We start from the raw sequence: 25,661 nt of genomic DNA, 5'->3' as shown, positions 1-25,661 counted from the left end.
CAAGTATGAGTACAACATTCAAGAATTTTAGAACTGGTCATCATAGCAAAACTAAGAACCTGTAGGATAGAAGAAGGAGCTAATATACAAACTAAAGGTGTAGGGAACGAAAGAAGAGTAGATTTCCTAAACCCATGGGAAAAATATGCACTTGAAAATACAAGGGGCATTTAGAACCCCAAGTGACATGAGCAAAGAAGAAATTCCCTCAAGACATACCATAGTCAAAATGCTAAGACTATAGAACAAATGAACAAAATTGAAAACTGCTAGATGAAAATGTCAATTTCTTTAAAAATTAGCATAAATTCAAATCACACCAGACTTCCCTGTTGCTATAAGTTCTAACAGACCAAATTATACCCATAAAAAGTGTTTTAAAATTGGTAAATAAATAAGGACTTTGAAGAAAACTACAAATTAAAACAATCTATGACCTCTAACCTACCATTATAGAAGATACTTTAGGGAATTCTATACACAGAGCAGGAAAAAAGTCACCAAAACAAGAGCACAGAAAAAATGAATTTCATGCATGAATGAATAAAAAAGAATAAACTAGGGGAGAAGCCAAGGTGTCCAGTGGCAGAAAAATAGTATTCTTACAAACCAGGAAAAGAAGGAAAAAAGAATTCCAGAAATCTGCAAACAGCTCTCAATAATAACCCTAAAATATGATTTCAACCCTCTTTAAAACATGCAGACCAGCTTAGACCCCCCACACACACAAAAAAAGCAACCGTTAGTCCCTTGTAAGCGACAAGGGATGCACAAAAGCACACAGAGACTGAAGGTTTATGGTGGTAACCGATATGCCATGCATGTGGAAACTAAGGGCAGGTGAGAGTAGCTATTTTCCTATCAGGGAAAGCAAATTTCAATCCAGAATTATTTTGAAGAAAAAAAGAAGGTCATTACAGATGAACATAAGAAAAACCCACCAAGAATGGATACCAATTATTAACATGAACATAAGTAGATTTAGTTTTATAAAATGAGAACTATGGTAAAATCAGAGATGGATAGGTCCTGATATAGTAATAGTGGGTGATGCCATTATTCTTGTCAATAGACAAATTATTCAGACAAAAACTCGTTTCCTACCTCTTTCCCTTTTTCTCGCCTCCTTGTATCCTTTTTGTTTTTATTTCTTAACTATGACCTCAAGAAACTTAAAAATCTTTAATAATAAATTCTCTGGTCCATAATAGACTCCCAACTCTCTCTTCTTGGGTAATTTTTTCTTCTTGATTTCTTAACTTAATTGATCTAATACCTAATACCATTTTTACCCAGTCCATATTCCTTTCACTTACAATCTTAATAACTAATGTCTTATTATAAATTGTACTGCCCTTGCTTGTTTGTTCCCTGAGAATGTTACCAATGTTAGCAAGAACACTGCTTTTAATTGACTAATGGGACATACACATAGTGGACCTTCGCATCAATTGTCTTTGCTTCTGCAGTTAATAGTCTATTTTGTGAGTAAAATAGAGGTCATTCTAGGTGCCCGGAGTATATGGTCTCAGGGCTTAACTTCTGGACTACACACACTATCACAACCTTGTCCCTTAACTTAAATATTGTAAATTCTTTAACTGAATGAATATACCTAATAAAAATCCAATTAATGAAATAACAGCATATGACTCAATTCAATAATGTAAGAAACATGAAAAATCAAGTCAGCATGACCCCTTCAAAACTACCATTTTCACAGGAATGGTTCCCAGTGAGAGTTAATTAGATAAAACCCCATACAAGGTATTTAAAAGAAAAAGCATAAGAATGTTTAATGAAAACAAAGAAGATCCAAACAAACAAAATGAGCTAAAAGAAATACAAGTAACTGAATTGAAAAAGAAAGTCAATGTAGGATGTAAAACTGAAATAGAATAAAAAATAGGAATACTGAAAATAGATTGAAATTTTTGATGAAGAAAACTTAGTCAAATAACAAACTCAGTAGAAAGCTCACCTATAGGATAGACTAAATGGAAAACAAAATATCAAGGACAGATGATAAGACAGAGGAATTAGAATATTGAGACATCAACAGAGATAAACAATAAGAAAATATAAACATAACACATGGATTCCATAGATCACTATTTAAAGACCAAATTTGCAAATCAAAAAAACCCACATCAGGCTAAAGGCATAAAACACATATTTTATAAAATTATAACAGATAAATACTTCAAACTAGAGAAAGACAAAACCATTCTAGAGTTGGGAAGTACATAGAACATTATATGAACATGACCTTGAGGGACCTCCAACGTGTTATAATTTAATCACTAAACACAGAGAACAAAGAAAAATGTTGAAAACAGTAAGAGGAAAATATCAAATAATTAATAGGTTTACTGCCCCCCATAATAACTTTCTCTGCCAATGCAGTAAACCAGATCAAGCTGAATTGAAAAAGCATAACAGGAATCTTGAGGAGAGCAATTCCTAGATGGGTTTTCTCATCCCAGAGACAGAGGCCGGAGGAGTCCGGCACCTGAGCCAGGGCAGGAAAGTTTTATAGACTGTAGGTGAAGGGTGATAACATGTCCACCACAAGCTGGGTTGGTGCCCAAGTATAGTCACAAGCTGAAAGCTTAGGCAGGGACTTGGGGGTCTCACAATTTCGGGGGAGGAAGTTTGCAATAGCTATCAAGAAAGCAGAACTGGGCTTTTTTTTTTTTTTTGGCACTTTTGCTTCCTTTGGAGACTCTCTGAGTGGTCAGGGTTTGGAGAGAGAGAGAAAAAGGGAGGGAACAGGGCTTCCAAGACAATGCAGGGGCAATCTGGAAGCTCCAACTGAACAATATTATATAAATGCAAAACTGTCAGAGTTAGAGACATCCTCAACAGAACCATCAAAGCCAGGAAGTATAGAGTGATGGATTATAATTCTGTAAGACAATAACAGCCAACACAGATTCCTATTGTTATAACTGAAGGAGAAAGATCCTTTTATAATTAAAAGTCAACTGAAGGAATTGATGATCACTAAACCAGCTATATAGAAGGCACTCTTCGCACTAAAGAGAAATATTAATTCATCTATGAGGCTACAGAAAAGAACATGCTGGAAGACTAGTGAGGGAATAGGGAGAACTCAACACAATAAAATAAAAATGAAATGATAGGAACTTTGAATATTAATGGACTGCAATGCTTAATCTTGATTGTTATGTTGATTCCATCTGAAATCATTTCAGAGACATGCCTTTGGGCAGGTCTCAAAACATTTGCAGGAAGGATTTGCCCAGGAGAGAATGCTCTCCTCAAATGGGTAAAAACCTGAAAGCTTGGTAGCATTACCTTTTCTTCCCCCGCTGAGTGCATCTGTCTTGCTATGGCTGTTGCCATCCACCAATGGCATCCGAACTCATCTTCTTCAGCCTTCAGCTGTGGACTGATAAGCAGAAATTCTCCAGAAATCTTCCAACCCTCCCTCCAGTGCCATTCAACATGGTACAATAAATATCTAGCAGGTTCTCATCCTTCCCAGGGTGCAGATGGCCACTGTTGGACTACCCAGCCTAACAAGTCCCCTTTTCTAATAGATATGTGTACATATTCATACTATCGGTTATTTTCTCTAAGAAACTCAGACTAATACCATGAGAGGTTCTAGAAAACAGAATATAAATACAAGTTTCTCTACTAGGTTTGGGAGCATTTGGAATTGACTGTCCAACTTGCCTAAAGTTAGTAGACACCTCTAGTAGTATGGAGAGCACAGGTAACTCATGATGTGAACTATTTAAGTTCTAGTCAAGACCTAACTCTTTTTTTCATCTTGTGTTGCAGTTTTGAGCCACCTTGGGTGCTTAGGTTTTTTTACTTGTATTACTCAAAGCCCCTCATTCATCATGACCTGATTTGTGTGCCTCTCTCCTTCCCTCCCTTTTCTCCTTGCCTTCACTAATGATTTGTTAAGTGTCAATCATGTGCTGCTGATGTATTTATATAATCAAGTAATATTGCTTACTGTTAGACTTTAGGGAAGGAGAGGGAGGAGATGTGTTCAAAAGAGAGACACAGCAACTGTCCATTTTCCAGACGAAAGATTTATTAATGCTGACAGCAGCGTGGCATCTGGAGCAGACCCACATCTCACTTGATAGAGCAAGGCGTCTTCTCTCAGGATCTCTTAGGATAAGTGTGGAGCATTGTAGATAATGTACACAAGAAGGAAGGAAAAGGCCCCTAGATGAGGCTGGAAGATACTTCGCCAGTCTGTCTAGAGTGCTTGTTCAGAAAACCCAGAGCTCATTCTTACATAAATAGTCAGATGGGGATTTATGCACAACAATGGGCCTGGCTAATGTATAAGCTGAGATACATGACAGATGAGAAGTACAGATCTGGTTTCTGTGTGACCTGTGAGATGTGGCAGCTGCTAGCCTGTCTCTGAACTCCTAGGTGGCAAGGTGGGTAACATGTTCCTGTCCTACAGCATGGTGAATATGCGTGGGAATGGAGTTTAAGGATGCGGGATAATGGTGGAAGGAACATAAAACCAGATTGGACTAAGTTGTCTGGTATGGACTCATTGAGGAGATTCTAGGTTTAACGTTGTAGCTCACGGGGTTTTCAAAGATGTTCATAATGTTTTATCTGGTCGGTTAGATGAAGTATGGGTCAAAAGATGGCCTACTTGAGTGAGCTGGAGATTCCTGATAGCCCTTGGCTTAGTGATGATGAAAGCTCAGGTAAACAGAAATGGTGGAGTAAACTTACCTGTAAAACCTAGTCCTCCACAATAGGAGGTTTGGAGGATATGTCAGTCACTAATACTCTTAAGAAACAGGTTTTTTGCCATTGCTCATCTCCGTACATGAGTGAAAGATGCAGGTGCTCAAATGACATATATTGTAGGCAGACATTTCTTTCCCACCCATCAGTTCCCAAATAACTGACATAGAGACTTAATATTAATTGTAAATGATCGGCCAATAGCTCAGGGTTATTACTATCTAACTCTTACATTTTAAGCAACCCATATTTCTTATCTATGCTTTCTGCAGATAATAGTCAATCTCTTTCCTCAGTATTCAGCCATCTCTGCCACTACCCAATGAGCCTATGAACAAACTGACCGTGGTGGCAGGGAATGGGGTTATTTGTGGGGTCAACAACATTTATACTGATAAAGGGAACAATTCACTAAGAAGATATTACAATTTTAAGCATACAATTCCAAACCCTGATGCACTGAATTTCATAAGACACACATTATTGAATATACAAACATAGATTAATCCCAACTCAGTAATATAGGGTGACTTCCAATATTCTACTCTTATCAAATAGACAAGTTATTCCAACAAAAAGCAAACAGAAGTGCTAGAGAAATGGCTCAGTGAAGAAAACGTGAGGACCAGATTTCTGATGCTCATGTGAGAGAACCTGTCTCCAAGGATAAGGGGGGGAGGGATCAAGGAAAGACACCCAGTATTAACCTCTGTCCTCCACATGAATGCATGCACACATACCACATATGTGCAAATGCACATAGAACACAATATGCACAAACAAATATACACACAGAGAGAGAAAGAGAGAGAGAGAAAGAGAGAGAGAGACATCTGAGTTAAATTACATAGTAGATCAAATAGACCTAGTATAGATTCACACAGGATAGTCAACTCAAGCACTGCAAGTTTGGGCATACTATAGAACTTTTTTTTTAAAAGAGATCATATAATAGGACACAAAATGAGTCAATAAATACAAGAAAAAAATATAAACTCTATCTAACTACAATGGAATACAGATAGAAATCAACAGTGAGAAAAACTGTAGAACACACACAAACTCATGGAAACTGAACAACACATTACCGAATGGTGAATAAGTCATTGAAGAAATCAAAAAAGAAATTAATTTTTCCCCTAGAATTTGAATAAAATGAAAAAACAGCATACAAAAACCAATGGGGTAGAATGAAAGTAAAAAGAAGAGAAGTGTGCACAGCTACAAGTGTTGGCAGGCTGGACCTACGTTCCTGGCGTGAGGAATGAACCACAGAGCTCAACAACCCCACTAGGAATCTATTATGAAAGGACGGGGTAAAGGGAAGGAAGTGGGCGGAGTGGAGAAAGAAGGAGGGCCAGGCAGGCAGAGCTTACGTGAGGAGTTTTATTCAGGGAAGGGTACGGAATGGGAAAATGAAAGGAGAGAGGGAGAGAGATAGAGAGAGATAAAGAGATAGAGGGAGGGGGAGAGGGAGGAGGAGGACGAGGAGGACGAGGACAAGGACAAGGAGGACGAGGAAGAAGAAAAGAAGAAAAGTCCTGCCTGTCCCTTCAGAGAAACAGTGGGAAAGAGAGACTGGGAGTGGGTGGAGCTTCCTTAAAAGGTAAAGCTTGTGCATGCTTACAGAGCCATACACAGTCACGCAACACATGACGTAAAGACGTATGGTGGCGGGGCCCCTGGACAGGCTAGGTGTTTGCCTGAATGCCAGTGGACTGCGGGGGTGGGGAGGTCAGAATAACGCTGGAATCCTAACAACAAGTACTGACATATTTAAAAAAAAAAAAAAAAAAAAGACACTCTCAAAGGAATAACCTACTCATACGTTAGGGACTTGGAAAACAATGAGCTAAACTCAAGATCAGAAGACTGAGCCAATGATACAGATCGGTGGATGACGATGATCTTAGTTCAGTTCCCCAGCACCCACATGGTGAAAGGAGAGAACCAGCTCCCCTAAGGTGTCCTCTGACCTCCACACATATGCTGTGACACACTCTCTGCCTTTGAAATTAATTAAATAAGAACCAGTGGACAGGAAGAAACAAAATCAGGGAAGAAATTAATGAAGCAAAAATGAAAAAAACGATACCAAAAATCAATGAACTAAAGAGTTAGTTCTTTGGGAAGGTAATAAATATGAACAAATCCTTGGGCAAATCAACCCAAATTAACAACATTAAGACATGAAAAAGAAAACATTACAATAGATAGCAATGAAATTCAATAAATCCTTAGAACAGTTTTTAAAAATATATTTCACAAAGTTGGAAAATCTAAAAGAAATGAGTAGATTCCAAGACTCATGTGAGTTACCAAAACTAAACCAAGATGAGATAAACAGCTTAGCCAACAGCCAGTGATGAAATTAAAGCAATGTTTAAAAAAGTATCTCCCAACTGAAAAAGATGTGGGCCCCTGTGGATCCACTACTGACTTCTACCAGACCTTTAAATAGCAAACATTAACAGTTTCAAAAGTTAGTTTTCAGAATTGAAAGGAAAGGTACACTACCAAACTTCTTGCTTTATGCCAGGATCATCCTGATATTAAATCCAGAAAAAGACAAAATTAAAAATAAGGATGTCAAGACCTGATTAGCATAAATGCAAATTTTCTCAATAAAATGTCTGTTGTGAAATATTAACTATGTAAAGATGGTTATATTGTTTATGCTGCGGAATGTTACTTTAACCATGTGAAAGTATGCTATATTTGTTTATGCTGCGTATGTTTAACTATATGAAGATGTGTTACATTTGTTTCACCTTGCCTGCCTAAGGCACCTGACTGGTCTAATGAAAAGCTAAGTGGCCAATAGCTAGGCAGGAGAGGGATAGGTGGGGGTGGAGGGCAGAGAGACTAGGTAGGGGGAGAAATATAGGCAAAGGAAAAGAAGAAGGGAGAGAGAACAAGGGAGTATGAGAGGAAAATGCCTGGGCCAAAAGTCAGGCAGCTGCCAGACAGACAGACACTGGAGGAAGCAGGAAAGTAAGACATACAGAAAGAAAGTTAAAAAGTCCCTAGGCAAATGGTAGATGAAACCAGCCTAATTTAATTTAAAGAGAATTAGCTAGAAATGAGCCTAAGCTAGGTTGAGCATCCATAACTAAAAAGAAGTCTCTGTATCATGATTGGGGAGCTGGTTGGTGGCCAAATACTTGCACATATAACTCAAGAACACGTTCAAAATTCAGCACGGCCAACTTGGCATCACTTCACAAACGCAGGCATCAGAAATGTACACAAATCAATATACGCAATGTACCACATAAGTGGACTCAAGAATGACAATTTCATTAGATGGAGAAAAGACTTTTTGACAAATCCAATGTCTCTTCCTGATAAAAGCCCTGAAGAAACTAGGAAAGCACAGCCAAGGCTGCAGATGGTAACCTACAGGTAACACACGAAGTGGAGAAAGGCTGAAAGCCTTGCCACCAACATTGGGAACAAGAAAAGAGTGCTAAGTTTCTTTCCCCTTCTTCAGTGTAATACTTGAAATCTTATCTGGAGTAATAAGAAAAGACAACAAAATAAAAGGTATATAAGTTTCAAAATATCCGTATTTGTAGATGGCGTGATTCTATACATGAAAGACCCTGAAGTCTCCATGAGAATACTTACAGAACCACTAACTCTTTCATCAAAGTGGCAGGATGCAAAATTAATCTAAAAAAAAAACCCTAACAACCCAGTAACCTATCTATCTCTATTGCCTATCATCTATCTATCTATCTATCTATCTATCTATCTATCTATCTATCTATCTATCTATCTATCATCTATCTATCTATCTACCATTTTACCTATCTCTACCTACCTACCTATGTATCTAACATTTTATCTATTTATCATATATGTAGACGATTTATTCATTTTTACTTTATGTGTATCAGTATTTTGCTTGAATGTATATCTGTGCACCACATGCCTGTCTTGTGCCTACAGTTGCTGGGAAAGGGCCTCAGATCCCTGGAACTGAATTATAGACATTTGTGAATCAACCATATGGGTGCTGAGAATTGAACTCGGGTCCCTTGGAAGAGTGGCAGTATTCTTAACCACTGAGCCATCAACCGTCATTTATATTAAGAATAAATATGCTGCTGGGCGGTGGTGGCGCACGCCTTTAATCCCAGCACTCGGGAGGCAGAGGCAGGCGGATCTCTGTGAGTTCAAAGCCAGCCTGGTCTACAAGAGCTAGTTCCAGGACAGGAACCAAAAGCTACGGAGAAACCCTGTCTTGAAAAATCCAAAAATAAATAAATAAATAAATATGCTGAGAAAAAAATAAGAACAACTCCGTTTATAATTTTCTCCACAAAATAAGAATAAATGTAAGCAAGGAAGTGAAAGATATCTCTACAATAAAACCTTAGGAACACTGAAGAAAGAGAATGAAGAAGTAGCTGGAAGATGGAAAAGCTTCCCATGGTTATTGATTAGGATAATTAACATCGTGAAGATGGACATACTACCAAAAGCAATCTACAGATTCAACGCAACCTCCTTCGAGATTTTAGTGGCATTATTCACAGAACTACAAAAGGCCATCTTAAATTCTTATGAAAGTGCAGAAGTCACTAGAGAGTCAAAGCAGCCACAACAAAACCCAGAGACAGAACATCCCCATCCTCAGCTCACATCACGCTGCAGAGCCATTGTAATGGAAGCACACGGGACTCCCATGAAAACAAAGCTGCAAATCAATGGAATAGAACAGAAGATCCAAACATAGCCCACATGGCCTCAGTCACTGAGTTTTGATAACCACGTCCAACAGATGTGCATATTAAAGAAAAGACAGCGGCTTCAAAAACAGGGTTCTGGAAAAACTAGTTATCCACATACAGAAGAAAGAAAAAAGGGGCTGGAGAGACAGGTGGCTCAGTGGTTATTATAGCAACACCTGCCACTCTTACAGAGGATCTGGGTTTGGTTTTCAGCACCCACACCGTGGCTTCCAGCATCCTAAAATCCTGTACCAGGGATCAGATGACCTCTTCTGATCTTCGTGGGTCTGTGCAGGCAAAACACTCACAGACATAAAATAAAAATAAAATACATTTAAAATTGTAGAGAGCTGCGTGGGGCCGCACCTGATGGTGATGTATAGAGAGCTGCGTGGAGCCTCACCTGATGGTGCTGGCTTCTGCCCTCCACGATCCCGAAAGCGGGTGGCTCTCTGTAATAATCAGCTCCTTATATGGCTAAGGCCTGACTTATGCTATTATCACGCAATGATCGTCAGCTGCTTGCATATGCATGGACCTATGGACAGTGCCCATGTGGCAATCCAGGGTTGGCGGCCCGTGCCTATTTAAGGGCTGGGAGAGGTTTGCCCGAGGAGAGAGAGAGAGAGAAAGGGAAAGAGAGAGAAGCTGTCAATAAGGTCCTGAATAAACTGTTTGCAAGAAGAGCTCCGGCGATGTTACGTCTTCCTTGCTGGTAGAGGCAGGCACGACATAAAATAAAAGAATGAAACTTGATTCTTTAGTCTCACTCTGCACAATACAAACTTCAAATGGATCAATACTTGAATACAAGATCTGAGACTCTGAAAGACAGAAGGAAATTCAGGGAAACTCCCCAAGGTTTAGATAAACACTGTCTGAGTGACTTGAGAGACTTGAAAGTGCCAGCAGGTGACAAATGGAGTCTCAAGAAATTAAAAAGCACCTTCCTCTCTAAACTAGAAACTGTCTTCAGTTGATAACCACTCGCAAATGGTCCTCCCTTCATGTCCTTTGCATATATAGAATGGTTTTTTGGGGCTTTCTGTATGTGCGAATATGTGTGTCTCTGAGTTTATATGTTTTTCTTGTACTTTTTCTTTGGCTCATTTTTCTGTTTGTTTGTTTGTCTTATTCTGGTCTGTTTGTTTTTATTTTATCTTATTTTATTTTGTTGTTTTTTTAGATGCCTGTTTATATTCTAATGAAAGAGAGAAAGGATATGGATTTAGGTGGATGGAGAAGAGAACCTGGGAAGCGTTGGGGGAGGGGAAACTGTAATCAAACTATAGTGTATGGAAAAAATATTTCCAGTAAAAAAGAAATTAAAAAGTTTATGAACCAAAAACAATTACTTGAATGAAGAGACAGCTACAGAATAAATAGAAATCTTTATTAGCTATACATATATATATATACATATACATACATAAATATATACGCATAGCTATACACATGGTCAATATTTAGAATACACAAAGAGCTAGAAAAACTAAACACCAAAAACCAAGCAACCCAATCAATAAATAAAGCAGACAGTGTTAGGATTCAGGCACCTGCACTGGTCTGCCCTTAGGGTCCTGACAGGATATGGCCTCCCCCCCCCCGTCCCTCCCTCCCTCCCTCCCTCCCTGTTCCCTCTCTTTCTCTTCTGCCACTCTTGTCCCCAGGGACCAATCTCTGCCCCTCTCTCTGCCACTTTTTCTGCCTCTTCTCTGTCCTCTTCCAGTAAACCTCCCAGGTGAGCCTTGTTGTACGGCTGACTCTCCACAGCATTTTTAAAATTACAACGTTGTCTCCCTGATCAGGAAAGGCTCTCCTGGTGCTTCCTCCGGCCTGCTGGAAGTTTGAGGCATGCCAAGACCCTGAAACCACATACGACACTCTCACTTTTCCAACTAGCAGATCACTGGGCCCCTCCATCTAACACTGACATGACTCGTGAGCCATCTTCTCCACCTCTGAGTGAGGATTCATCTCTCAATCATGCTTTCTCACCTTCTGGCCTCCTCAAGTCCTGGTCCAAGAGCCCTTGGCCTCTGTTCTGTTTGATAAATCATCGAGCAGCCTGCATCTTCTCAAAAGTGACCCTCTTTGAATTCTTGGGATGCTAGGAATTACAGACCCTTGGGTCTCCCTTATCTGCCTAATTTATGGGAACTTTGTCATTGTCTATACGGCCAACTTTTGCTCTCAGTGCCGGATTTAAGGACTTCTAAACTCATCCACCTTTGCAGTCAGATCTGGCTCAAAGACCACTTAGATATTGCTTTCTGATCTGCTCTCTTCCGCCTACAGCAAACCTGCTTTCTCATTCACTGGCGGATCTGCCTTCTGTTCAATACTGGCAACTGGGTCTCTGGTGGGGCTACCCGCCTCTGACCGTTCCCCTGGATGTGAGGCCTCCTTTCTCAAGCACAGTCCTCTCCTCACCTTCTGGCTTTTCTCAAAGTCCTGGTACCAGGCGGCTGTGTCTCTCTCAGGTTCAGAGCCCTGGCCCCTGTTGTGTGGTTTCACATACCTACTTAATCTGATCTTCTCTGAATTCCTGGAACACTAGGAACTGCAGCCCCTTGGGTCTGACTTCTCTGCTCACTCATGGGAGCTGTGTCACTGTCTACAGCTCCTCACTCCCATTGGGATGTCTTTTGGAGACCCACCGACCACTCCTTTCAAATCAAATCTGTCCTCAGTATACCCTGGGTTAAGCAGTCAGGAAACTAAGAAAGAATTCTCCTCTTTCTTTTACTGTCTGCTCTCCCTCTCTAAATGCCCTGTTTGTTTGCTGTAACGTGTGGGTCGGATGGAGAAGTCAGCTTCCTCTTGCTAGCACACACTGAACCTTCCTTTCTTTTGATCTAAACAGCACCCATGTGGCTCTTCTGCGTCTTGGCTGGTGACCTCATCATGATGTCAGCAGCTATGTGGTTGGCAGCCATCTTTTACTATGGTTAAAGAGTACACTTCTTAATTCTAATGAGTTCTCTGTTCATTTTATCTCCTGTAGAGGAAGAAAGCAACAAGCCTCAAATGTTTTGGATCGGTAACTTTGGTTTAGAACACCTAAGCACTTATGTCTTTGCCAAGCGTTCAACACCAAGCTTCTAGAGAATTTAAATAAATAATGAAGCTATAGTCTAGTTCTGGCAGAGCACTAAAGGCGACACTCTACCACTGTAGTACCGTAGCCACAAGATCGGGATTTTTCAATTCTCTTTGGTTGTTTTCTAATGTCTCTAAAACTTATCCCTTTTGTTAACTTAAAGTTCTTGTGATCTCCAGGGAGTCAACTTGGATCCGCCTGGAATAGCATTTTGCCAGGTCCAAGTGGCACCTGATGGTTCCACAGAGCCCGGACACTGAAATGAAACAGTCAGATACCCCAGCACCTCAGCTTTCTCAGGTCCCGCAAAGACTGCGCACTCCCCCGCGCCCCCGTCAGCATGAAGCGGTTTCAAGAACACGGTGTCCAATACCCGCCTCACCTGCTACATCTTTCTAACTTCTCGCCTTTTTATAATAAACAAAAGCAGGGACGTTAGGATTCAGGCATCTGTTTGGTCTACCCTTGAGGTACGTCCTCAACTGTAGCCAATAAAGCACTTCCTGTGGACATTTGCTATAGTGACGCATGCCTTTAATCCCAGGACTCAGGAGACAGAGGCAAGCAGATCTCTGTGAGTTTGAGACCAGCTGGATCTACAAGAGCTAGTTCCAGGTCAGGCACCAAAGCTACAGAGAACCCCTGTCTTGAAAACCCCCATCTTTCCCTTTCTCCCCACCACCCCCTCTTTCTTTTCCACTGCTCTTGTTCCCAGGAACCGGTCTCTTCCACCCCCTTCTCTCTCCTCTTCAAATAAACCTTCTATGTGAGCCTTGTTGCATGGTGTGACTTCTGTTTGTGGTGTTTTTAAATACATTATAATCGACAGTTCTTAAAAGATTAGATGCAAAGGACCATTCAAGAAATGCAATAAAAATGATACTGAGATCCCATCTCAACCCTATCAGGATGATAGTCATCAAGAAAACGATTAACAAGTGTTGGGGAGGATGTGGGCAAAGGGAAGCCTCAGGCACATTGATAGGGTTGTACACACTGTGGAATTCACCGTGGAGATTCCTCAAAAGAGAAATGATATACCCACCTATATCATGCCTGGGTATTTACACAAATGGTTCTAAGTCAAGGTAACACAGAGACAGGGCATCAGCCTTTGCCACAGCACTCTTCGGGAGAGCAGCTTTGTAGAGTCAGCTGGGAAGAAAATATGGCTGGACACTGGGGATGTGGTTTAGTCAGTATTTGCTGTACAAGTTTTAGGACATGAGTCAGAGCCCCAGACTCTATATGAAGAAGTTGAGGGTATGGTGTGTCTCCAGGTCTGATCTCAGACATGGAGAGGCAGAGACAGACAGGGTTCTGGGACCTACTAGCCAAACAGCCCTGTCTACTCAGTGAGCTCGGCCTTCAAGAGACTTGCGTCAAAAGACAAGGTGGGTGGCATCTGAAGAATGACACTCTAGATTGACCTCAGTCTCCCCAGGCACATGTGAACACATGCATACGTAAGTTCACACACACACACACACACACACAAAAAAAAAAAAAAATTAAGTGGCTCATAATCACAGTGGAATCTTTCAGCCACAGAAAGGAATAAAGCTTCGTCATTTACAAGAAAATGGATTCAACCGGAAATGATCATATTAAGTGATGTAAGTCAGTCTCAAGAAAAATATTGAACTCACCCTCACTCACTGTTCTTGAACTTTATAAAGCCATAAAGTCATATATGTGCATATGGCATAATAGTAGAAGTGAAAGCATCTAGGAGAACAAAGGGGGCTAATGGGAGGGAGAGAGGAGAAGAGAGAGTATGGGGGATGGAGAACGTTTACACTACATTATACACTTGCATGGATGTGACCTCATGTGATCCTACGTAATACAACTTTAAAATCCCAAAAAAGTGATATTCAAGCTGAGACTTGAAGAAGGAAAAAGATCTAGGCTGTAAATTCTATTTATGTTTGATCACAGGAATAGAAATAAACTCATAAATTGAAGTATATTTGAAAGGGTGAATCAACAACATTTGCTGAAGATTTAGACACAGGCAGGGGAAGAGAGAAATGAACCAGAAAATGTCAATCTCAGGCTTCCCACTGAGAGAGCATGTTGTGAGAGGAAATGAAGAGACACTCGCCCTAATCTTATTAAACATTTTATAGCGTGACTTGCAGAGTCATATTTCCATTTTTTTTTTAGAGGAAATCATATTACTAGAAAACTGTCAGTGATGAATCTGCCTTTCTTTCTTACTGGAATCCATATAACAATATGCTCAGAATGCGTAACCATGACACAAGACAAAAGGTAGGGGTTGTTCATGAATATTTGTTTTATGAAAAGGAAAAATGTGTGGATTTAATTATGAACTATTGCTTCTGGGTGGAGCTGGAAGGGGTGATAGAAGTAGGAATGATTTAAGCTGGAGAAACATCTCACAGGAAGCTTAGAGTGGAGCAGGGACAGAATAGGGAGACAGAATGCGTGCTGGCTAGTTTTATGTCAACCCGACACAGGCTAGAGTTATCGAAAGGACAGAACCTCAAATTGAGAAGATGACTCCTTAAGATCTATCTGAAAGGCATTTTCTTAAGTAATGATTGATGGGGAAGGGCCACTCCTGGGCTGCTAGTCTCATATTCTATAAGAAAGTAGGCTGAGCAAGCCATGAGAAGCAAGCCAGTAAAGGCTCCTCTCCATAGCCTCTGCATCAGCTCCTGCCTCCAAGTACCTGCCCTGCTTGAGTTCGTATCCTGGCTTCCTTTGATGATGGACAGTGATGTGGAAGTATAGGCCAAGTAAACCCTTTCCTCTCCATCCTGCCTTTTGGTCATGCTATTTCCTTGTAGCAATAGAAACCCTAGGACAATCTGTGTTTCCCCAGTGAGCACCTCCCAAGAGTTCACTACTCTGTTATTCATTTCTTAACTTAATTTTCACAAAAACTCTGTAAATCTCACATTATTTCATCTTACACAAGACAAAATTCACTTTCAAAGCTAATTCAAAAGCTTAAGGTCAAGGTTAACAAGTGACAAAGTGAAGATTTTGAAATTCAAATTAGGTTAAACAGTATTACTAAAGTCAGCACCCTCCCCCAAAAGGCTGCGCAAAGACTTGGGGGACTTTTCTTTGTAGGGTGAGAATACATATACTTTCGATGACTGTGGTCCTTTGCTTAAGTGCTCAGTACTGCCACTGTGACATAACCAGCCAGAGGATGTAGTTAGTGAATGGCGTGGCTATGATTCTACTAAACTTTGTTTCAAAATGAGGCAGTATTGGCTGGCCAGCCGGCTCAGTGGGTAAAGCCTTTGCCACCAAGCCAAAGGACCGGAGTCTCATTGCCAAAAGCCAGAGCTGAAGGAAGGAACTGACTCCTAGAAGCTGCCCTCTGATCGCCACTCATGATTTTTGGTACAATGACATGCTTGTTGTACTTGTGCGCACACGTGGGCATGCATACACACACACACACACACGTTATGATGACTTTGGCTATAAATTTGCTTGAAGTTTCCAGATCCCTGGTTATCTTCCTCTGTTTATGGAGCTACTAAATAGGAAATTGAATGGTATAAATTTGGCTTTTTTTTTTTTATATTCTCTTTGTTTTCTGAGTGGTAGAACTGGGAAGAAAGAAAAAGAGGATGGGGGAGGGAGAGTGTTTAAAAACTCTCTGAGGAAGATCCCACTTCCAAGTTTCTTCAAGCTGGCAAAAATTCAGTTTCTCGTTGTTGTGTGACAAAAGCTACCTTTGCCTGGCTGGTTAGTCCCTTTCATTTCCAGCTAGCAATGGAATGTTGAATGCTAGGTGTGGATTTAATCTTGGACTTCATCTTCCTCTGAAGAATTATCTCTGCCTTTAAATGCTCCTTTGATTAAGTAGTCACTGTGATTTGAGGGGGGAATGCTCCCATAGGCTCCGTCATTTGGGCACTTGGTCCCCATTCCTGTTGGGGACGCTCAGGAAGTGCAGCCTTGTTGCAGGAAGTACGTCACCGGAGGCGGGCCTAGAGAGTTTAAAGGTTTGTGCCACTTCCAGTTTACTCTCTGCTTCTTGCTGGAGATTGAGGATGTGAGCTCTTAGTTTCTTGCTTTGGCAGCCATGCCTGCTTCCTAACGTTGTCTCCTGGCCTTGGTGGATTTTTATCTCTCTGGAGACTTCAGCCAAAATGCCTTTTCTCCCCTAAGTAGCTCCTGATCATCATATGTCACCACAACAACTGGAAATAGCTAACACAGTTACACTCAAACAATCCAAACCGATCTCTGCATTTTATATTTTATTATTTAAATTGTGTAGATACGCGTGTATGTTTGTGTAGAAGTATGTACACACAAGTACACATGTCCTTGGAGAACAAACATGTCCGATCACAGTGTAAAGCCAGGGTTAAAGGTGACTGTTAGGCACTCAGATTGAATGCTGGGCTTGAACTGCAGTCTCTTCAAGTACACACTCTTAACACCTGAGACATCTCTCCAGGCCTATAACCTCTGTATTTTAAAGTCATATGATCAAAATCTTTGCTTTAATTCTTTTCTCATACAATATATCCCAACCTCAGCCTCTCCTCCCTCCCCTCATCTCAGCCCCACCCCCAGATCCACTGCCCCTCTCTTGTTTCCCTATAGAAAAGAGCAGGCCTCCCAAGTCTATCAACCAAACAAGGCATAATAAGATGCAATAAGACTAGGCACAAATCGTTATATCCAGGCTGGCTATACAGGGCAACCCAGTAGGAACAAAAGGGTCCCAAGAGCAGGCAAAAGAGTCAAAGACACCCCATTTCCCACTGTTAGGAGTCTCACAAGCACCCCAAATCAAATAACCACAGCATGTGTCTAGAGGGCCTAAAGCAGACTCCTGCAGGCTCCATGATTGCTGTTTCAGTTCCTGTGAACCCCTGTGAACCCTGCTTAGTTGATTCTGTGAGCCATGTTCTCCTGGTACCCTCAGCCTCCCTGGCACCTACAGTCCTTCCTCCACTCCTTCCACAGGAGTCCCCAAGCTCTGCTTAATGTTTGGCTGTGGGTCTCTGCATCTGCTCCAATCAGCTGCCGGAGGAAGCCTAGTGGATGATGGTTGGGCTAGGCACCAATGATCAATAATCTTAATGACACCTGCAAATGTTCTTCTGCAGTGTTACCTCATGTCCACAAGATTTGGAGGTCATGGCGATGACCTCACAGTCCATAAGGCAGAAACTGGTATTGTGACTTTTCTCTTGGAAGGAGATTGGGATGAAATGTATTTGAGTTGAAGAATAACTCTGGGTTTTATGTCAACTTGATATAAACTAGAATCACCTGAAATGCTTTTTTATCACCTTAATAGATGTGGGAAGCCCCACCCCAATGGTGGGTAGCATTTTTTGGCAGCAACCAGAAAAAGGTGGGACAAAAGGAAGATCCTTTTATCTTCTGCTCACTTGGACTCCTCCTTGCCATTGAGTTCATTTTCCTTCCTTTCTTTTAACCAGTTTGTACAGCATGTGTGAATTAATATAAATTCTTAGGTTATTGATTTGTTGGGGGGCCTAGTAATGGCACCAAGACTTAACCTGGGTGCATGAACTGACTTTTTGGAGCTCATTCCCTATGGTGGGATCCCTTGTTCAGTCTTGATACAGGGAGGAGAGTCTTGGTCCTGCCTCAACTTGGCATACCAGACTTAATTGACTTCCCAAGGGCGGCCTTATCCCCTCTGAGGAGTAGATGGGGGGCAAGCAGGGGTGAAAGAAGGGGAGGGAAGGGGAACTGGGGCTATTATGTAAAATTAAAAAATGTTTAAATAATTTTTTTTAAAAAAAAGTCTTTGTCTAGTAGAATTTAGATAGTTATAGAGGATTAAAAAAAAAGCTAATAGACATGATAATATATACAAGAATAAACCCAGAGCTAGGGAATCCAGGAATGTGTTGGGAGAACTTGCTGGTCAGAGGTTGTAGTCTATTGTGGCCTGGCAGCTCTCTCCAAAGCTCAGCAACATGGCAGACTCCATCCCCAGCAAGACTTCCTGCCCTCTACCTGCCCTTGTCGGAAGAACTTCTCTGGGCACTGAGGACTGAATCTGAAAGCTATCTCTAAGCTTGGATGCCTGGCTTATCTCGAGCATCACCCTTGGCACAGTTTCCTGCTAGAAGCCTTTCCCGCTGCAGCACACATGGTAACTAAGATTTGTACTAGGAGCTTTGCTATAGTATAGACCCTGCTGCCACATAGGAAGCCTTATGATAGGAGCGTGCCACTTAACGCAAATTAGGCTTAGTCCCCACGCTTCCCAATCCTATATATTCCCCGTATTCTGGAATAAAACTGAGCCGATTCACTGAAGCTTTACCCCAGAAGGCTACCTCTGCTGTGCTCACAGGCCTTTCAAGGATATCTGTCATCGCTTCTGCTCCTTTGTGCTCATGGACTGGTGACAACATGGACCGTGAAAATAAAGAAGACCCCACAGGAATGAGCCTGTTCTCAAAGTCAAGCTGCAGTATCTAGGGCTCTTCCAGTGTTGGCCACCACATCTTACTGTTCTAAATCTTTGCTTCCAAATTATCGCTTGAATTGAGACAGAATTCAAAGAAATGGAGATCCAAACAACAATGGCTAAAAGCTTATATAATTTCCTGCCGTCTTGAAGCACAGGGGCCATTTTTCCAAATTTTCTGGTCTTAGTGGTCTTCGTTTGTTTCACTGGCAAACTTTCTGGGAAACTGTGTCTGTAGTCAATCTTTCCCTCCACGTCCCATTGTGTTGTTTCACCCATAACTTGAATTTCTTAGACATGCTCTATACCATAGTCAAGGTATGCTAGAAAAAGAAGACCTTGTCCTAAGAAGATCTCATCTCTTACATCTTTTTGCTTGTGACAGCAGCAACCAATGAGCATTTGTTGGCATCCATGGCTTATGACAGCTATGTGACCATTCTTCAGAATCCACTTCTCATGAGCGCAAAGGTCTGTGTCTGCTTGGTGGCAGGCTCGTGGCTGTGTGGCTTGGTGAATTCCGTGACTCACACGGCACTGGCAGCCACACTCACCCTGTGTGGGCCCAACCAGATCAGCCACTTTCTCTGTGACATCCCGCTGCTCCTGAAGCTCTCCTGCTCAGACACCTTTGTCAATGAGTCTGTCTCCACGTGGCCAGTGCCACCATCGGCCTGAGTCCCTGCCTGTTTACTGCAGGCTCCTACGTACTCATCATCTCTGCCATCCTTAGAATTGCCTCTGCTCAGGGCCGGAGAAAGGCCTTCTCCACCTGTGCTTTCCACCTCACCGTGGTGGTGGCCTTTTATGGAACAGCCAACTTCAACTATGATCGACCCAGGGAAGGCTACTCCCTGGACATGGACATCTTAGTGTCTGTGCTCTTCTGTGTTGTGACCCCCATGTTGAACCCCATCATCTACAGCCTGAGAAACAAAGAGGTCAAGGGTGCCCCGAGAAAGCTTACTAAAACACATGGCTTCTCTGGTCAGATAACATTGTTTTCTAGAATATTGTTAGTTGTGGGAGAAGATGAGCGATCCAGATGCAGTTTTACGGCGCTTTCTCCACTTAGGCCCTCCTCACAGCTGTTCTGTCCCCTCCCTGGAGTCCATTGCACACGCTGAACTCGTGTACCCTGGGGTCACCAACGAAACAGTGTTTTGGAGTGCTTTCAACACTGGATCCCAAAGGCCCTTATCCATTAGTCATTACTTATGTTTCCCAAATCCTTCAACTCTGAGAAACTCCTAATCTATTTTATGTCTTTTTGAATTTGCCTATTCTGGGCATTTAATGTAAATGTAAATGCAAATATATAATATATGGCATTTTCTGTCTGACTTTTTACCTGTGACACAATGTGCTCAGTCTTTACCCATGTTATAATGTGTATCAGAACTTCATTCCTTTTTAAGTCGAACCATAATGTATCATATAGCAGTAGAACATTGTTCCATTAGTCAGTTAACTGGCATTTGAACTGTTTCCACTTGCTTTCTGTCATAAATAGCATTGTTCCGATTATTTCTGCTCAAGCTTAAGTGGGTTTGCTTTTGTACATAGAAAGGGGATAGCCAGATCATGTGACAGCTTTGTAATCAATATTTCAAATGACTATCAAATTGCTTTCTAAAGTCTTTCTGTCTGTCTCTCTTTCTTTCTTTCTGTCTGTCTCTGTCTCTCCCTCCCACCCTTCCTTTGCATGTGAGTGTATGTGAGAGTGTGTGTGTGTGTGTGTGTGTGTGTGTGAACGGTTACCATTGCCATCATAGCAGGTAATGGTAGCTGGTTCCATTTGCCTTTATCAAGGTGTTTAGTGGGGGGCTATTTTTGTGCTTCTCTTTCATATGTGAAAAAGCTCCATGTTCAAGACTTTGTGAGCTTTAGAGATTGTAATAGTTACTATACTGTGAAAAAATTCCTGAACAAGCACCTTAGTGAAGCCCATGTTTATTTTTGGTTCAAATTTGTGGGACACAGCCCATTAAGGCATGGAAGTCATATCAACAGAAGCGTGGGCATCTGGTTACTTTGCAATAGTCTAGAAGTAGAGACTGATACTCAGTGTTGATATTCGATTTCCTCTCTCATTTTTCCTTTTTTGTTCTGTCTGGGTTCCCAGTTATTGGGCAGCAATTTCCTTTGAAATAAACCTCCATCTTGGAGGGAAACTAATTAAAATGGTGTTCTAACAGGAAGTGAAACATTCCATTCTGCAAGAAGTTCCTTTAGGTCAGAAAATGATCAATGTAATAACTTCAGGATGTCCCTGAAACAGACCAGATTTACCAGGCCCCCCTCTCTCTCTCTCTGAGAATATGTAACCTGTAAAGACTGCTGAGATTTTTTTCCAGAGAGTCCCGGACAGAAGTAGACATCAGCCAAGCTGCTTAGAAAAGGCTCAGATGACATGAGATGCCTGAAAAAGATGCCCTCTGTCCGGGTTTGCTTCCTATCGCTGTGGTTAATCCCCATGATCAAATGTAACTTGGGGAGGAAGGAGTGTATTTGTCTTACATGTTCCAATCATAGTCTACTATGAAGGGAAGTCAAGGCAGGAACCTGGAGGCAGGAACTGAAGGAGAGACCATTAAGGACCACTGTTAACCAGCTTGTTTCTCATGGTTTGCTCAGTTCGCTTTCTTATACAGCTCAGAACCACCCAGGTAGGGCACCACTCCGGGTAGGCTGGGCCCTCCCACACTAATCATTAATCAAGAAAATGTCCCACAGACAGGCCTACAGGCCAGCCAATAGACACATTTTCTTAGTCGGGGTTCCCTCTTCCCAGATGACTCTAGATTGTGTCAAGTTCATGAAAAACAAAAACAAACAAAAAACCCTAACCAGCACACTTCCTAGCCTGCTGATCTGCCTGGATGCAATGCAGTGCTTTCTAATTTTCCAGCTTCCATGAGTTTGTCACCCATGCCGGGTGGACTTTGGTGACGCAGCTTTCTTTGAATAGTTTCTGCTCTGGTAACTAGCTCCTCAGCCATATTGTTCTAAATAACCCTCCTGCCCCACGGAAAAACTTTATGGGTTCACCACCTTCAACTTTTGTCTATTGTCAGGAACAGTGTCACACAACAGGGGTCCTTGGCATGGTGTGGCCCTCCATTAAGCCTCTCTGGAAACTGTCTCACACACAGGCTCAGAGGTATGTCCCCTAGGTGATTCCAAATCCAGTCAAGTCAACAATGAAGATAGACTTGCGCAAACATTCAGTTCTGGCTAATATTTTAATTAAAAAATAATACAATAAAACATTGTAATGTTTTCAGACTCACAGCTCTCTCCCTGTTTGCATCCTATAGAGTCATTTGATGGCCGTGATTCCTTCCCTTTAAACTTCACAAGAGCAAACGGTGTCAATACCATTTTATGAACAATAAAAAGACAAAGAATTGGCATAAGGTATAAGGCATTGCTGAGAAGGAACAGAAAGAAGCCATCCACCCAAAATGTAGCCCTGCTTGGATTAACTAACAGCTAAGAAAGCAGCTATGCTGTTGGAACCATGGCTCATATACAGACCCAACTGACAGGGCTCATAGCAGGAAGTCTAGATCTGAATCTCTTGGCCATGGTTACTAGTCATTTGTACAGTGGAGAATTCAATCAAATAAGCCGACATGCTTGCATGCCCACTAGGAAGGAGGACAGACAGGTCTTCAGACTTTAGCTGCCACAAATCTAACAGTACATTTAGGACTGAAACTCACTAACAAATGTCCCAAAAGAGATCACTGTTCTCATTGCATTTTGGGGAAAGATTTTTTTCATGACCTTAATGAATGCACAAGAGAGTTAATTGCTCTTCATTGCTACAGCTTCTACTTAGGCTATTGCTCTTGTATTTGTGTGCTAAGGTGTTCCAGACAGCTGCTGAGAGAGAGATCAGCTAGGCTACTCCCTAAGGGTCAGCGTATGAACCTTTATAAATTGCCATCCTAGAAAAGCGGAGAAATCACAAGCTTTGACTCCTTTGCAAAGCAATGAGCAGACCCCAAGTAGTGCAGGCCGTCGTGATGCAGGAAGGTCAGCAGTCACTTCTGCCAAAGTCCCATGTTGTGGACGACACCTATGCTCGCTCACACTAGAGCCAGAGACGCAAGGCTTCCAACAGGTGTCTGTGGTAAGCAGTTTATTTATTAACTTTCACACATGTGAAAACTCTGCCCAGCTTATGATATCAACCCTGAAAAATCAATTATGGAACATGGCACATATTCTTATCATCCCTTTCATGACATTTATGTAATAGCAATAGTCTTAATATCATTTTTATGTGCATCAGTTACTAAAGTAGCAATAAGAAAGCCAGAATTGAAACGGCATTAGTTGTTTATTTATTATCCTAAGGAATTCCTTAGGTGAGATAATCCGGTGGGAAATATGCTCACAGTTAACAACTATGGATTTGACAAGCACAAATGTGGCTATAATTTTCAGGGGAAAAAACCCATAAGGTCACATCTCTCCTTTAATTTATTATGCTTTGACGGTAGGAGCAGACGGAAATTTGTTTAAATAAAGTGTAATTGAGTTTGCATAACACTTGTAATCAGAAACCTTTTTATCCACTCAGCCAAGGGCTCTTATCTTGATTTCACAGCGCACTGATCCTTGGGAGATGTGCTGCGATCAGCTTGTTTGCTCTGTAAAGCTCTAAAGTCTGCAAATTATTTCCTTGCCCTCCATCGCTTTAGGAAGAAATTTTGTAAACTGGCTTATTTTGATTTTTCTCAGTCACTTATCTTCTGGGGTGATTTGGATTGGGAAAGAGAGAAGAGTTGGTTTGGCTTGGGAAAAGGCTGTCACTGTGGCATGGTCACTGTGGCATGGTCACTGTGGCATGGTCACTGTGGGGGCCTTTGCTCATAGAGAGTGAGCAGCAAGATCTCACAGGTCAAGCAGTCACAGCATCAAACTGACCTGCTCAAGAGCTGTGATCTTTCTCAAGTGTTTTCTGAACCAGAACTGCTGAATGGGGGTGAACCATTCTAGTTCAACCCAGTTGTCTCCTTTGAACCTTTTTTATCCCTCATGGGTCTGGCGAAAGAGTTTAATTAACTAATTAATTAATTCTCTGTGTGTACATGCACACACATTTCAGTGTGGTGTGGAGATCAGAGGACGATTTTTCTCCTTTCACTGTTTGGATTCTGGGGGTCTTAACATCAACCTGGATGGTTAATTAACAACTTTTGCATCCTGGGCAGCTTCAGGTAGGCGTGGAGATCAGGTACTGTCAGGAATATATGGCTCCATGATGGTCAATGACCCGAGGGTGTCTCTCACAAAGGGGTCATTGGAAGGCACTTCTTCCATACTCTGGCATATGTGTAGGTATAAAGGGACTCAAATTTTTGTTGTTGTTTCAGGATATATTTTCATTTATACGTATTGTGTGTCTATGTGAGTATATGCCACACACGAGAGGATGCCCCAGTAGCCAGAAGTGGGTGTTGGGTCTCCTAGAGCTGGAGTCACAAGTAGTTGTGAAACATTCCACATGGATGTTGGGAACTCTGATCCTCTGCAAGAACAGCAAGTGCTCTTAACCACCAAGCCAGCCCTCCAGCCTACTCCCACATATATCTGGATATTGGCTCTGTACTATCTAGGCTGTGAGCTGGTGTAGAAGTATAATTTCCCATACAGTCATCCTCTTCTCAATCCTGAGATTAACTACACTGGTTAAAAAACAGTGGTTTTTATTATGATTGAGATGGGGACTCAAGAAACTCATGCCTGGCAAGCACTGCGAACTGTTGCCAAGGTTACCTGAAGATAGGGACCACTGATAGAGAGTATGACTGCTAATCATTCAATTATTTTTTATAGTTATAATTCCAAGAAATAGAAATGGACTCATACTACCATAACTTTATTTGTGTTTGTTTTTTATTGTTTGGGGAGAGGATGGTGATTTGATTGAGTTCTCAGAAAATTTGAAAAATTATAGGTTTTTTCTTATTTCCACTTTCCCATTTCCTTCTCCCCTTCCTTCTTCTCCTCTCTCCCTTCCTTCCTGCTTGCCTCCTTCCCTTCCATCCTCCCATTTTCTTATTCCATGAAATGTTTTTAGTAGGATAGCATCCTAGGAAGATTATGACCTTCAAAGTCAGATGGACACTATAAAATTCCAGCCGCAGTCCTTGTGCAACTTTAAACATGTATGTAAAGTTATGATGGACACTCAAGACAGACATTCAGCATGGCGTCTGGTACGGCATCAGTGTTCAGTACACAGTACTGCTGTGCTTCCATGCTGTTGTTGTTGCCAATCACAGGACTTGTGGAGAAGACTGTGAAGAAAAGGACTGAGACCGTTTACATGAGCGTCTCATTTGATCATTTGCACATGCATATTAAGACAAGCGATGGGAAGACCCCCACCAAACAGGAGACATAGTACTGTTAATAGGTTTGAGTGGGTGACGGTTGGTGAGGGTAATCACAAAGACTGCCTGACGAACGGGACATGGTCAAGAGGATCCAAGTGGGAGACTGCTACAGGTAGAGGTGGATAGAGAAGCAGTGCCCCAATTTTCGGTGGCTTCCACTGGAAATCATGAATTTTGCT

At 41.6% G+C, this 25,661-nt stretch overlaps 1 pseudogene; it reads left to right on the top strand.

Annotated features, from left to right (window-relative positions):
- The first annotated feature begins 14,863 nt into the window (after positions 1-14,863).
- Positions 14,864-25,490, top strand: LOC130889986 (olfactory receptor-like protein HbT3; annotated as a pseudogene).
- Positions 25,491-25,661: the final 171 nt, after the last annotated feature.

This window comes from Chionomys nivalis, chromosome 18, assembly GCF_950005125.1.
Source record: "Chionomys nivalis chromosome 18, mChiNiv1.1, whole genome shotgun sequence".
NCBI classification, from domain to species: Eukaryota; Metazoa; Chordata; class Mammalia; order Rodentia; family Cricetidae; genus Chionomys; species Chionomys nivalis.
The sequence above is the reverse complement of the archived record's forward strand: the minus strand, read 5'-3'. Positions and strand labels throughout refer to the sequence as shown.